The 14,039-nt window shown below is 37.6% G+C and overlaps 1 protein-coding gene across 10 annotated transcripts in view; it reads left to right on the top strand.

The window, feature by feature from the left end:
* The window catches only part of PDSS2 (decaprenyl diphosphate synthase subunit 2), a 288,051-nt gene that overhangs the window by 1,210 nt on the left and 272,802 nt on the right, over positions 1–14,039 (top strand). The window lies entirely within an intron of this gene.

Below are 14,039 nucleotides of genomic sequence, written 5' to 3'. Positions count from 1 at the left end.
TGTATGTAAATGTACACATACATACATATATTTTTCCTGAATCATTTGAAGGTACATTGGAAATATCATGGTCCTTTACCCTTAAGTACTTCATTGTGTATTTCCTGAGCAGAGATATTCTTTGCATAATTACATTACACTAATCAGCTTATTTTTTAATATTAATACAGTACCTTTATTTCATTTACTATCGGTATTCCACTTTTGTTAATTGTCCCAATAGTGTTTTTTTATAGCATTCTTTCCTCTCTAGTATAGGATACAGCCCAGGATCAGGTATTGCATTTGGTTGTCATAGCTCTTTAGTCCCCTTCAGGTGGGAACATTTCCACAGTTCTTTGCTTTTTTAACTAGAACAGTGGTTCTCAAATGGGGCAATTTTGCCCCCTAGGGAACATTTGGCAGTGTGTGGAGATGTCACAGCTGGGACATGATACTGGCATTTAGTCAGTGTTTAAACACCCTACAGTGCTCAAGACAGCTCCCTGCAACAAAGAATCATGTGCACCAGAATGTCAGTAGTACCAAGGTGGAGAAATCCTGGACAAAAATGATCTTTTTAAAATGTTTTCTTTCTTTCTTTTTAAATACACCTTTATTTTGAAATATGGAGATTCACATGCAGTTGGAAGAAATAATACAGAGAGATCCAGGGTATCTTTTACCCAGTTTCTTCCCACAAGCAGGATATTGACATTGATAAAGTCAAGATGCAGGACATTTCCATCACTGCAAAGATCTCTCATGTTGCCCTTTTAATATCCACCTTCACCTCCCTTGCCCATCCTCTTGCTTTTATTTTTTATGAGACCCCTGCCACTTTTTTGTTACTATGAAAGTTACCAAATAGCCAGTTACCAGTAATGTCATTTTTTGAGTAGGCAAAACTTGTCCTGAAGATGGAATGTTAATTCTACAGAGATTCTAGACGATATACACTCAAAACACACATATTGCATATATTTTAAAGCTTAGTAATGAATGAGTTTACACATAGTTGAAAAGCCTGTTAGCAAACCTATTAATTGACCCATCTCCCTGATTCCCACTGTACTGAACTTTGTGTATATTTTTCCTTTTTGAAATTATATGAGTGTTTCCTTAAATAATAATGTGTTTAATTTTGCTTGTTTTTGAAATTTATATAGTAGTTTATTGCATATGTCTGCTATGACTTGCTTTTTAAAATCATTTTTTCTAAGATTTATCCATGTTGTGCTTAACTGTATTTCATTAGTTTTTCACTGGTGTGTAAAATCCTATTGTGTGACTATACCGCAGTCTTCTTTCCGTCGGCTGTGTGTTGTTGGCAGTTTTTTGTGTTACGAAAGTGCTGCTGTGAATATGCTGCACGTGTCTCCTGGTGTACTTGTCCTGAGAGTAAAGACGTGTACATGCGTGTTCAGCTTTAGGAGATAATACCAAATTGTTTTCCAAAGTGGTTGTAGCAGTTTACATTCTCACTAGCAGTGTCTAAGTTCAGGTTACTCTGTGTTCTCACAACACAAAAGGCAAGAAGTGTCTTAATTTTTGCTAATCAATTAATGGGTTTCTCTGTGTGTGACGGGAATGGTATGGTTAGTGGCAGAGGTTGTAGTAGTATAGTCAGCCCTCCATATCTGCGGATTCCACATCCACAGATTGAACCAACTATGGATTGAAAATTCCTGGGGAAGAATTTTCAGAAAGTTCCCAAAAGCCAAACCTGAATTTGTTCTGCAATAGCAATTACTTATATAGCATTTACATTGTATTTACAACTATTTACATAGAAGTTACATTGTATTAGCTCTTGTAAGTAATGAGGAGATGATTTAAAGTATAGGGCAGGATGTTCCTTCGGTTATATGCAAATACTATGCCATTTTATTATTTTTTATTTTCATCTTTGCTTTTTAGGGCCACACCTGTGGCATGTGGAAGTTCCCAGGCTAGGGGTCAAATAGGAGCTGCAGCTGCTGTCCTACACCACAGCCACAGCAATGCAGGATCCGAACTGTGTCTGCTACCTATACCACAGCTCACGGCAATGCAGGATCCCCAACCCACTGAATGAGGCCAGGGATGGAACCCACATCCTCATGGATACTAGTTGGATTCATTTCCGCTGCGCCACAGTGGGAACTCCCACTCTGCCATTTTAAATGAAGGATTTGAGCATCCTCGGATTTTGGTATCCATGGGGAGTTCCTGGATCCAGCCCATCTCGGGCTGTATGTTGCACTGTGTTTGTACATATTGTCGTCTCTGTAATAAAGTGTTGAAATGAAAAGAGCAGAACTAGAAAGAGCCTTATTAATGTGTATATTCCGAGAATTTCGATTCTTCATACTTAATTGCCAGAGCATCAATTAAGATTTTAGAGAAGATTCCCTCTAAGGCCGCCAGAGGCACACCAGATGAAAGCTTGTAAGACTAACAACTCTGAAACATTCCTGATTGTAGCCTACTCCACCTTCTTAGTCCTGTATTACAGTGAAAGAATTGGAGAGGAACAAAATAAATAAGTTTTAGCAAAGTTGTTGTAACATATGTAGATTATTTTGTAAGAAAAGAAAGAGCTAATCTACATATAGTTTTATTACAATTATTTAAAGTCTGGGAGTTCCCATTGTGGTGCAGTGGTTAACGAATCCGACTAGGAACCATGAGGTTGCAGGTTAGGTTCCTGGCCTTGCTCAGTGGGTTAAGGACCCTGCGTTGCTGTGAGCTGTGGTATAGGTCGCAGACGCGGCTCTGATTCCGTGTTGCTGTGGCTCTGGTGTAGGCTGGCAGCTACAGCTCCAATTCGACCCCTAGCCTGGGAACCTCCATATCCTGCGGGGAGCGGCCCAAGAAATGGCAAAAAGACCAAAATAAATAAATAAATAAATAAATAAATAAATAAATAAATAAAGTCTAACCTCACAGGCAGCCAATGAACAAAAAACTTTTAGGGAGAATGTCGTGGACATATCTGATTTAACAAAGAAACGGGCATTTGATCCATAGGGTAGGCAGATTACATTTATTGTAAATTATAGCTAAAAACATGCATTAATCAGCTATATTATTTCACATGCTGCACCTTACTTTGTTGAAATCTTGTCAGCAAAGCATTGTTAAGAGGAAGATCCTCTCAAGTGTGCTAGCCAGAGGACACAAAGACCCCGTATAGTTCATATAGTTAGAACCATAGGAAATTCGATTTGGGAAATTCTTGTACCAGTTTCAGTTTACATTCTGAGTTTCTATTATTTACTTAAAAATCAATATTCTAATCCCTTGGGTCTTTTTACTTTTTGGGTAAATATACATGATATATTAGGGGTGAATCATGTGTAATAGACCTAAAATGTACATGAGGATGAATGGTGACATTTTTGGCAAACAAGAGGAGAAAAAAAGGAAATCAATGTAATTCATTATCTTCTCTCTTTTTTACCTGAGCCATCTCATCAAGAAGAGGGAAAAAGGGGAGTTCCCTTTGGCTCAGTGGATTAAGGATCCAGCATTGTCACTGCAGTAGCTCAGGTCACTGCTGTTGTGAGGGTTTGATTCCTTGCCCAGGAACTTTCGTTTGACTCAGATGTGGCTGGAGAAAAAAAAAAAAGAAAAGAAAAAAGAACTTAGAAGTATACTTTTATAATAGTTTAATTGAGAAGTGAGATTAAATTTAAAATCTTGAGATTTAGTGAGATGATGTTCTTTCTACTAAGAAGTAATTTTTGCTTGTGTTCTTCTAGATTTTCTAGTATCTCTCTGTTGTAAGTTCCAATTAGATAAATGATCCTCAATTATTTCAATGTTTATTAAAGCTTATGGAGGAATATAAAGAATTCTAAAACATGAACTGTGTCCCTTGAGGATAGACATTGTGGTGAACACAAATATATTTATAAATATCTAACAGAAGGAAGCAAATGACTTGTGACTAATGAGTAGTAGAGATATATTAGCTATTACATTTAGAAATACTGAAGTGGCCTGGGGAAAGATAAATTCTGTATGATATCACTTATATGTGGAATGAAAAAATAAAGTAGTGAATATAACAAAAAAGAAACAGACTTACAGATATAGAGAACACACTAGTGCTTACCAGTGGGGAAGAGAAAGATAGGTGTATGGGATGAAGAGGTACAAACTACTCTGTATAAAATAAATAAGCTAGAAGACTATATTGTATGACATAGGGAATATAGCCAGTATTTTATAACTATGAATGGAGTATAACCTTTAAAAATTGTGATTCATTATGTCATACACCTGAAAGTTAAAAAGTAAAGTGGCCTGTGGAGTTCCTGTTGTGGCTCAGCGCTGATGAACACGACTAGTATCCAAGGGGATGTGAGCTTGATCCCTGACCTTGCTCAGTAGGTTAAGGCTCCAGCATTGCTGTGAGTTGCAGTAGAGGTTGCAGATGCGGCTCAGATCTGATTTTATGGTGGCTGTGGCATAGGTCAGCAGCTGTAGCTCTGATTTGCCCCCTAGCCTGGGAACTTCCATATGCCATGGGTATGGCCCTAAAAAGACAAATAAATAAATAGGCCTGGAATTGTAGAGAACATTTTATGAAGAAATTGGGATGTGATTAGGCTAAATGGATAGACATTACATGGGTAGTGTTTTAGGGTGATGGTAATATATTACATTTTTTTCCTTCATGATTCTTTTTTCTCTTTTCTTTCCTAGATTGTCATCCCTCTGCTAAGTATTAGAAGGACCTTAAAAGCAAGAATAAGCAGTGCAGTAAAGTAAAATGAGCAGCATGAACAAAGCTAGAATAGCTAAAACAGTTTTGAAAAAAAAAGCAGACTCCATTTTGGGAGGAGTCATTCTAACTAACATTAAGTCTAATATATATAGCTTCAGGGATTAAGACATTGTGGTATTGGCAGAGGAATAGGTCAGTGGAACAGAATAGAGGACTTAGAAATAGGTCAACACAAATATACCCAATTGATTTCTGACAAAGGTACAAAAAGGAGAATAGTCTTTTTAACAAACAGAGCTGGAAAAATTGGAAATTATAGGCTAAAAAACTAACCTTAACTTAAACCTTATACTATATTAAAAAAAAAAAAAAGGTCTGTGTAAAATGGAATTAAATATGAAATGTAAAACTATAAAACTTAAGAAGAAAACATAGGAGAACATCTTTGGAACCTGGGGCTAGGTAAACAGTTCTTAGACATGAAACCAAAAACACAGTTTATAAAAGAAAGAAAACCCCAGAATTAGACTTCGTCAAAATAAAAAATCTTCTTCTGCAAAAGACCTTGTTAATAGCATGAAAAGATTAGCCACAGACTAGGAGAAAATATTCGGAAATCACTTATCTGAAGAAGGACTTGTATCCACAATATGTAAAGAACTTCCTAAACTCAAGAAAGAAATAATACAGTTAGAAAATGGGCAAAAAAGAGCGTATTAAGTGGCAAGTAAACATGTTCGACATTATTAGTCATTAGATAAATGTAAATTAAAACCATGATGAGATACCATTACATACCTATTAGAGTGGCTAAAATAAAAAATACTGGCAACATGAAGTCGGTGAAGATGCAGAGAAACTAGATTTTTATACATTGCTTATGAAATTGTAAAAATGACATAGCCTCTCTGGAATACAGTATGGCAAATTTCTTATAAAATTAAACATCTGCTTACCATACAGCTCAGCAATCAACTTGCGAGTACTATCCCAGAGAAATTAAAAACTCATATTAAAACCTATACATAAATGCCCAAGCAGCTGTATTTGTAATAGCCAAAAATTGGAAATTGCCCACGTGTCATTCATTGGTGAATAGTTGAACAGCCTGGTACATCCATCCAATGGTATGCTACTCAACAATGAAAATAAATGAACTGTAATGTGAATATACTTAATACTGCTAAACTCTATGTTTAAAAGTGGTTAAGATGGTAAATTTTATGTGCACTTAAAACGACTAAGGAGGGAGTTTCCATTGTGGTGCAGCGGAAACGAATCCAACTAGAAACCATGAGGTTGTGGGTTCAATCCTTGGCTTCGCTCAGTGGGTTAAGGATCGGCGTTGCTGTGAGCTGTGGTGTAGGTCGCAGATGCATCTGAGATCTGGTCTGGGAACCTCCATATGCTTTGGGTGTGGCCCTAAAAAGACAAAAATACAAAAACAACAACAACAAAAACCCACTAAGGAAAAAGTCAATTTCAGAAGTTTATATACTGTGTGATTCCATTTATACAACATTTTCAAAATGACAAAGCCATAGAGATGGAGAACAGATGAGTGGTTGCTAAGTCAGGGACAGTGTGCGAAACTGGGAGGAGTGTCATTATAAAGGGGTATTTTGAGGTGATGAGACAGTTCAGAATCTTGATTGTGATGGTAGTTACATGAATCTACATACATACGTACATACATACATACATATATACATGGGCTAAAGTTATATAGTACTGTATATCCCTGAATGAATGCAGGTTTAAAAAAAATGCCAAAAGTGGAATAAGACCTGTAGTTTTGTTAACTGTAATGTATCAGCATTAATATTTAGATTTTGATGTTGTACTACAGCTTTATATTGGGGGGAAGCCAGATATAGGTAGGACTCTCTCTATAGTCAGTCTTTCTTATTTGCAACTGTGGAGTCAACCATCCATGGATGGAGAATATTTGGGCAGGGTGGGTGGGGGGGCGGGGTGGGTGGGCGAGAATTCCTCAAAGTTGCAAAAAGAAAAACTTGAACTTGCAAAGCCAGGCAAATATTTACATAACAGTTACATTGTATTTACTACTGTTTACAAGGCATTTACAGGTACTAGGTATTCTAAGTAATCTAGAGATGATTTTAAATAGAAGGGAAGAGGTACATAGGCTGTATGCAAATACTACGCCAATTTATGTAATGGACTTGCTCTAAGTGGATTTTGGTATCCTCAGGGGGTCCTGGAACCAATCCCTGTATGGATATTGAGGGATGATTGTATTCTTTTTGCTTCATTCTGAGTCTATAATTTTCTCATTATTTTGAAAAGCTAAAAAAAAAAAAAATCACTTTGAACAGAGAGAGAGAAAAATGAGTGAATAGATGTATGGATGAATGAAAAAACAATAAGTAAGCCTGGGAGAAGAGAGACTTGTATGTTCTAGTTTCACCTCTGTCAGTAGGTAACAGTATGGCAAGATAGTTTCCTGAGCAATGAAGTCAAAACTTTGACTAAATGATTTCCAAAGGTGTTGTCAATTCTAGACTAGTATAGAAATTAGTGTGGTAACCAAATATGGCAGGTAAGGGAGCCACTGTCACTTCTCAAGCAGGGAATGAGCAGATTGAATGCAATGTGGTAGTACAAATCTATCAAACCTTTCCTTACTATTTAAAAATCCAAAAAAATGATATTTTCTCAAACTTACAAGTCTGACCTGGAACTGATGTCCCATCAATGTGAGTATTATTCTTGCATTTTGCTACAGAAATGTTAATGTGTTTGATTACAGGATGCTGCCCCAGATTCTTCTGGAGTGCTGGGTGAATTGCACCTTCCTAAAATCAGAAAAATTTCGAATTCTGAAAGACATTTGGTTTCAAGGACTTTAAATTTGGGATTGTGGACCTGTCCAAGGTGGACAGTGGTATGTAGGATGGAGTAGAAGTCCAGGTGTGTGAGGTGGATGGGTAGTGTGGAAGAGGGTGAAGGTAGTGACAGTGCATCAGTCTCTACTTTGTCCCAGTACAGTTTGCACCCAGTGGTCCATTACTCTCTTGCTTATTAAATGTAATTATCCATTTGTGTAATATTTTTATTTTTAATTAAATTTCTATAAATCAATATTACTTTAAAGTACTTTTAGTTCTTATAAATTTACTGTGTATACTATCAACTGTCAAGAATTTAAATGCCTTTAATAAATATGTAGGGAACAGTTAATTGTTTCAAAGGTGAATGATTAATACTTCTTTCATATAGAGTTGGTTAAGTTTTTGTTTAATGTAGCTGATTTCATTGTGCAATGTGGCTTTGTTTTCAATGATCACTCTTGACAAATTTGGCTCTTATGATTAAATGTTTATTTGAATATTTTGTCTTTTTATTTTTGCCTTCAAAAAACTCTGACCTCTATTTTAGATTTAGATAGATGGGATCAATTTAGTATGCATTTATTGGAGACAGATTATGACATTTAGTTTCTCTTTTAGAGGGTACTTATTCCTTGATAGACTTTTTGTTCCTGAGTTCACTGCATTACTTAGCTACCTAAAAACCTTATTAGTCTTTTCTGCATGGTAAAATTCTTCAGAGCTCTTTGAATTTATTATTAGAAATTTAATGTTAAGTCTTTTCCATGTTTATGAAAGACCCTTTCTAGATTCAGTTCTGTAATTACTGTCCTGAAAACCTACATTCTTTATGAAGGGCTTTTTCTTGGATGACTAGGAGAAAATTATAAATTTTAATTCATTCCACAAATATTTGAGGTGCTCTGGGCATGGATGTACAAACAAGAATAAGGCATAGTTGCTGCCCTTCAGGAATTCATGAGAGGCAGTAAGGTGAATATGAGTTCTGGAATCAGACTGTTTAGTTTTATACCCTGGCTTGATGACTACCAAGCTATGTGATATCAGGCAATTTACTTGACTTCTCTGTGCCTTAGCTTCCTCGTTGTAAAATGAGGATAATAATAGTACCTATATCTTAGAGCATTATGAAGACTAAATGGGCAAATATAGGTAAAGTAGTACCTGGAACATAGAAAGTAGCCACATGTTAGCGGTTATTGTTAGAAATTCATTTTAGGGAGAGACATGCATATAGAGTATGTTGAGATAAATGCAGTAGTATGGGTGAATAATATGTTGTAGAGACAGAAAGCTCTAGAGAAAATTGAAGACTTCCAAAGTTGAGGCGATTTAAGAGTTGGGTCCTGTTGGAAGAGAAGAAAATGACCAAGGCAGAGAAAGGAATTAAGCCACAAGGAGCTGCTTAGCAAAGTGTAGCAAAGTTGTAGTTTGGTGTGCACTGAACAGGGGAAGGGATGAGTCAAAAAGGGTAGATTGGAAATGTCTGCTTCTGCTAAGATAGGTTAACAAATACTGTAAGCGTGTAGAAAACTGAATAAAATATATGAAACAACTATATTCTGTTTGGAGTACAGGCAGCACAGAATTGTGATCCTTGTAAGAAAACAAATGAAGTGGAAACTATGGTCACTCTGGCTTTCTGCTGGGACGTAACCTTTTTTTTTTTTTTTTTTTTCTTTTTAGGGCAGCTCCTGCAGCATATGGAAGTTCCCAGGCTAGGGACTGAATCAGAGGTACAGCTGCCGGCCTACACCACAGCCATAGCAACGCCAGATCTGAGCTGTGTCTGTGGCCTATACCACAGCTAACAGCAAGGTCAGATCCTTAACCCACAGAGCGGGGTCAGGGATCAAACCCATGTCCTCATGGATACTAGTTGGGTTCATTACCACTGAGCCACAACGGGAACTCCTCCTGAGGTGTACTTTCCAAATAGCAGCACAGAGAGGGGGAACTTGAGCTGATACTCCTGAGATGAGGAGAGAGATCAGATTTTGGGGAGGCTGAAGCAGCTGGAAGTTGTGGGACAGAACATAGAAGAAAGAACATGCAGAGAAAGGCTCCAGAAATCTAAAGTCCCCACTTGAGTCTGTTGTTGAAAACTAAGCAGCACACATGTAGGATGAAACCCCATGAGGTGGGGGTGCTATAAGCTGTACAATTCTCATAGTTCTCCCAGAGCTGGGATGCATTGCAAGTTCTGGCTGGACAATGTGGAAACAACTTGTTGGAGTTCCCGTTGTGGCACAGTGGTTAACAAATCTGACTAGGAACCATGAAGTTACGGGTTCCATCCCTGGCCTTGCTCAGTGGGTTAAGGATCTGATGTTGCCCTGAACTTAGGTGTAGGTCGCAGGTGCGGCTCAGATCCCGCATTGCTGTGGCTCTGGCGTAGGCCGGCATCTACATCTCCAATTCGACCCCTAGCCTGGGAACCTCCGCATGCCGCAGGAGCGGCCCAAGAAATGGCAAAAAGACAAAAAAAACAAAAAACAAAAAAAAGACCTTGTACAGCTGGCACTCTAGAGACCCAAGAAAAGCAATGCCTTACCAATAGGACCAGTGGTAGTCTTAATTCCTCCTAATTAATGTTAGCTCAGAGAGACTGGGTGATAATCCTCAAGAGGAGTAGGTATTTTCCTCTTGTCAACTCTTCATTAACATGAGTAATGGCCAGAGACATATTTGGGAAAAAATGAGCTCAGATTTGGGGGAAAGGCCATGACTCTACTATAGCTTCTCAGACAGGTATCTGTTCACTAGACCAGGAGTTGTTTGTTTTTGGTATTTAAATCTAAACAGATCTTAGTGGGATGGCTGTTGATGTGAATTCTTGGGTCTATCTAATTAAATATAGATGGAGATTTCTGCCTTTCACAACGAAGCCTGAGATTACCTAATATTCCCATATTCCCCATGCTGCCTGTTTGAGTCACCGTGCCCACTCTGCTTCTGGCAGTTAACTGCTTCCACCTAGACTCAGCCTCCCCTGAGCTCTTCCCATTGCTTTCCAAGTTCAGGGAGTTTCATTTGCAGTCCCTTCCACCCAAACCCTTAGCCCTTTCCAGGAGCCCTGAAAGTGATTATTAATGATTGTGGTATGCCCCTCACCAGTCATTTTCTTGTATCAGGAATGAAGAGAGAATCTTTTGGGCCCAGTCAGGAGGCATGGTAAAAGTAGTATGTTAAATGAATAAAAGGCTCATATAGTTTTGGTAGAGAAAAGTGGTGCGAGAATGGCTTCTTCCCCATAGGCTTCCCTTATTCCAAAGATCCTTTACAGGAAGTCAGAACCATTTTCATATTGGGAATTACAGTTTAGTTTCAGTCACGTACCATCATGTTACAGTAAATTAATGCCAATTTGAATAAGTTTTTTTTTTTTTTTTTGCTTTTTAGGGCCACACCTGCAGCATATGGAAGTTCCCAGGCTAGGGGTTGAATTGCAGCTGTAGCTACCAGCCTACACCACAGTCACAGCAACATGGGATCCAGACCTCGTCTGATCAGAGTTGTGGCATTGCTCACAGCAACGCAAGATCCTTAACCCACTGAATGAGGCCAGGGATTGAATCTGCATCCTCATGGATACTAGTTGGATTTGTTTCTCCTGTACCACAGCAGGAACTCCTGAATAAGTTTTGTATTCAAGTTGTAATTTTATTTATTTCAGTTGTATAAGGACCATAACTATTTAGTGTTTATAATTTCTATATTAGTATATATAAATAAAAATTTAATAAAAATCATTTAAGGCCATACTGGATGATTGAATTTTTTACCCTTTAAAAATATTCCAGGAGTTCCCTGGTGGCCTAGTGGGTTAAGGATCTGGTGTTGTCACTGCTGTAGCTCGGGTCACTACTGTGGCATGGGTTCAGCTCCGACCTGTAAGCTTTTGTATGCTGTAGGCCCTGCCAAGAAAAAAAAGTATTCTAAATAGTATTCAAAGCTGAGGAATACAGACTAGTATGTGTTCTTATTTCTGGGCCAAGTTAATAAATATGTGTTTGTTGTGGGTTTTTAAGTGCTATACTACTTAATTCTTTGTGCTTAGATTCTAACAAATTAGGATTCAGACACCCACATGTCATTTCTTATATTGCTCATTACTGCTGTATCGCCAATTTCTTTTCATCAGTATTGTATTCTATAATTGTCCCTTCTTTATTCTTCTGTAAGATTCAGAATTTTCTTGTTTGTGTGTGTTTTAAACACCTTGAAGCTCCTTTAGCACCAAAAAGACATTTTATCTTTGTTTGTGGTTTAAAGAGTTTAATGAAGGTTTTTCCAAAAATAGCTGTCCTAAAGTAGGTTTTAAAAATGGATACTAGGTGCTAACCATTCAGATAGTTCTTTCTGATTTAATACTTAATTTGAATTTCTTGATACAAATCTTTAGTTTTTGGAGTACAGCTGGATTTGCTTTTCTTCCTGTGACTCACCAAAGGCTTCTCAAAGCCTTTCATTTTTTTCTATTTTCGTGCACTGAAACATCATTTTAACAAATATTTAAAAATAGCTTTAAAAACTACCATTCTCTTGGAATCTCTTTGGAATTTTATTTCATTTGCCTCAGAGATTTTTTTTTTTAGCAAATCAAATTGGTTTTATTTCCAGAATTGTGAGGCTAGAGATAGATCTAGTGAATATTATATCATATTCTAAAAACCTAGCAGTAGTTGTTTAAATTTTTTGAGTATTGATAATTTGCATGAACATATTCTTTATAGTATTAAATAATTAAAGGGCTTTGTGGCAGGTGTGCTCTATCTTAAATGGTTAAATATCACCAAATAAATGAAATTTATTTTCTCCTCAGAATAAAAATGGCTTCACACATCATCTACTTTATCAACATTCTTTCTAACTTTAGGCTGTTTTTATGTTGCTGTGTATTTAAAGGAATGCCATTTAGTTTCGTAGAACTAATACTAATAAAGATTTTTATTAAAAATCTTTTTTTTGGGGGGGGGGCACACCCGTGGAATGTGGAAGTTCCCAGGCTAGGGGACGAGTCACAGCTGCAGCTGCCAGTCTGTGCCACAGCCATAGATAGCAATGTGGGATCTGAGCTGCATCTTCGACTGGTACCACAGTTCACGGCAGCACCAGATCCCTAACCCACTGAGCAAGGCCAGGGATCGTACCTGCCTCCTCCTGGATATTAGTCAGGTTTGTTACTGCTGAACCAAAACGGAAACTCCCAAAAACATTTTTTATATATTCGATTATTTTTAAGTATTCTTTATTTTTTCATGTACTTTTTATTCTGTAGTACCCATGGTTAAAAGCAAGTGTGACTATTCAATAATAATGTGTGCCTGGTACAACTTTGTAAGTACATAGAAAGAACCCCAGAAATGAACACCTAGAAGTTAGTTAGGTCCTGGCACCAGCATTTTATTTTATTTTTTTGTCTTTTTGCCTTTTCTTGACCTGCTCCCGCAGCATATGGAGGTTCCCAGGCTAGGGGTCTAATCAGAACTGTACCACCAGCCTCCACTAGAGCCACAGCAACGCGGATCCAAGCTGCGTCTGCGACCTACACCACAGCTCACGGCAACGCCCGATCCTTAACCCACTGAGCAAGAGCAAGGCCGGGGATTGAATCCGCAACCTCGTGTTTCCTAGTCAGATTCATTAACCACTGCGCCACTAAGGGAACTCTGAGGCACCAGCATTTTAATCTAACTTTCAAAATACTTTTAGATATACCTGGGAAACTTAGGGAAAAAAATAGGGTGGACCTTTTCCATCCTGGATAACTTATTATTTCATAGGTTATGTTTAAAAAAAATAATGTCTGTGATTTTGAATGTGTGTTAGAACAATGAGTTCATTTGTTAAATGGTCAGGGTGATGTCTCTTGATCCGTAGAGGGCCATCTTGGGAGCTTGATGATGTACTTTTCCCCCAAATTATATTGAGTTTCTGATTATCTATGTGTCAAGTTTTCCAGTGAAAAATTTCTTTTAAATTCCTGGTAGATATTATCCTGCCACCTGTTTGCTGCTTCTACCACTTTCATTTAGTAGTGGGTTAGGGAATGCATCCTGAATTTAATTTTAACTTGGAATTCCAGCTAATTTTACTTTAACTTAATTACAGTGAAAGCATAATATTCTGTAAGGAGCACCACAGTGCAAGGAGGCAGTACTAGAGAGGTTTTAGAGAAGAGCATGGGCTTGCGAGCTTAATAATACCTGATATTAATTCCAACACTGTCATGTCCTAGCTGTGTGAACTACAGAGTTTTTTGAGCCTTGTTACATCATCTGTAAGAGAGATGAGATTGTTATTATTCCTGTCTCACATGATTATAGTGAGGATTATATCGAGACAACACTGTAAAATGTTTAGCTAAGTGCTCAATAAACATAGCTGCTGTGATTAGCTGTTATTTGTGCCCAGTAATCGTTTCTCTGTCTTCCTCCCACCCCCTTTACCTAACTTTGCTTGAAGTTTGGATTTAGGTACCCAAA

The sequence above is a fragment of the Sus scrofa genome, chromosome 1 (genome assembly GCF_054392235.1).
Source record: "Sus scrofa isolate SSC_HxYL_T2T_F1_AM1 chromosome 1, Sscrofa_HxYL_maternal_Yorkshire_Landrace_v2.0, whole genome shotgun sequence".
NCBI lineage: Eukaryota > Metazoa > Chordata > Mammalia > Artiodactyla > Suidae > Sus > Sus scrofa.
The sequence above is the reverse complement of the archived record's forward strand: the minus strand, read 5'-3'. Positions and strand labels throughout refer to the sequence as shown.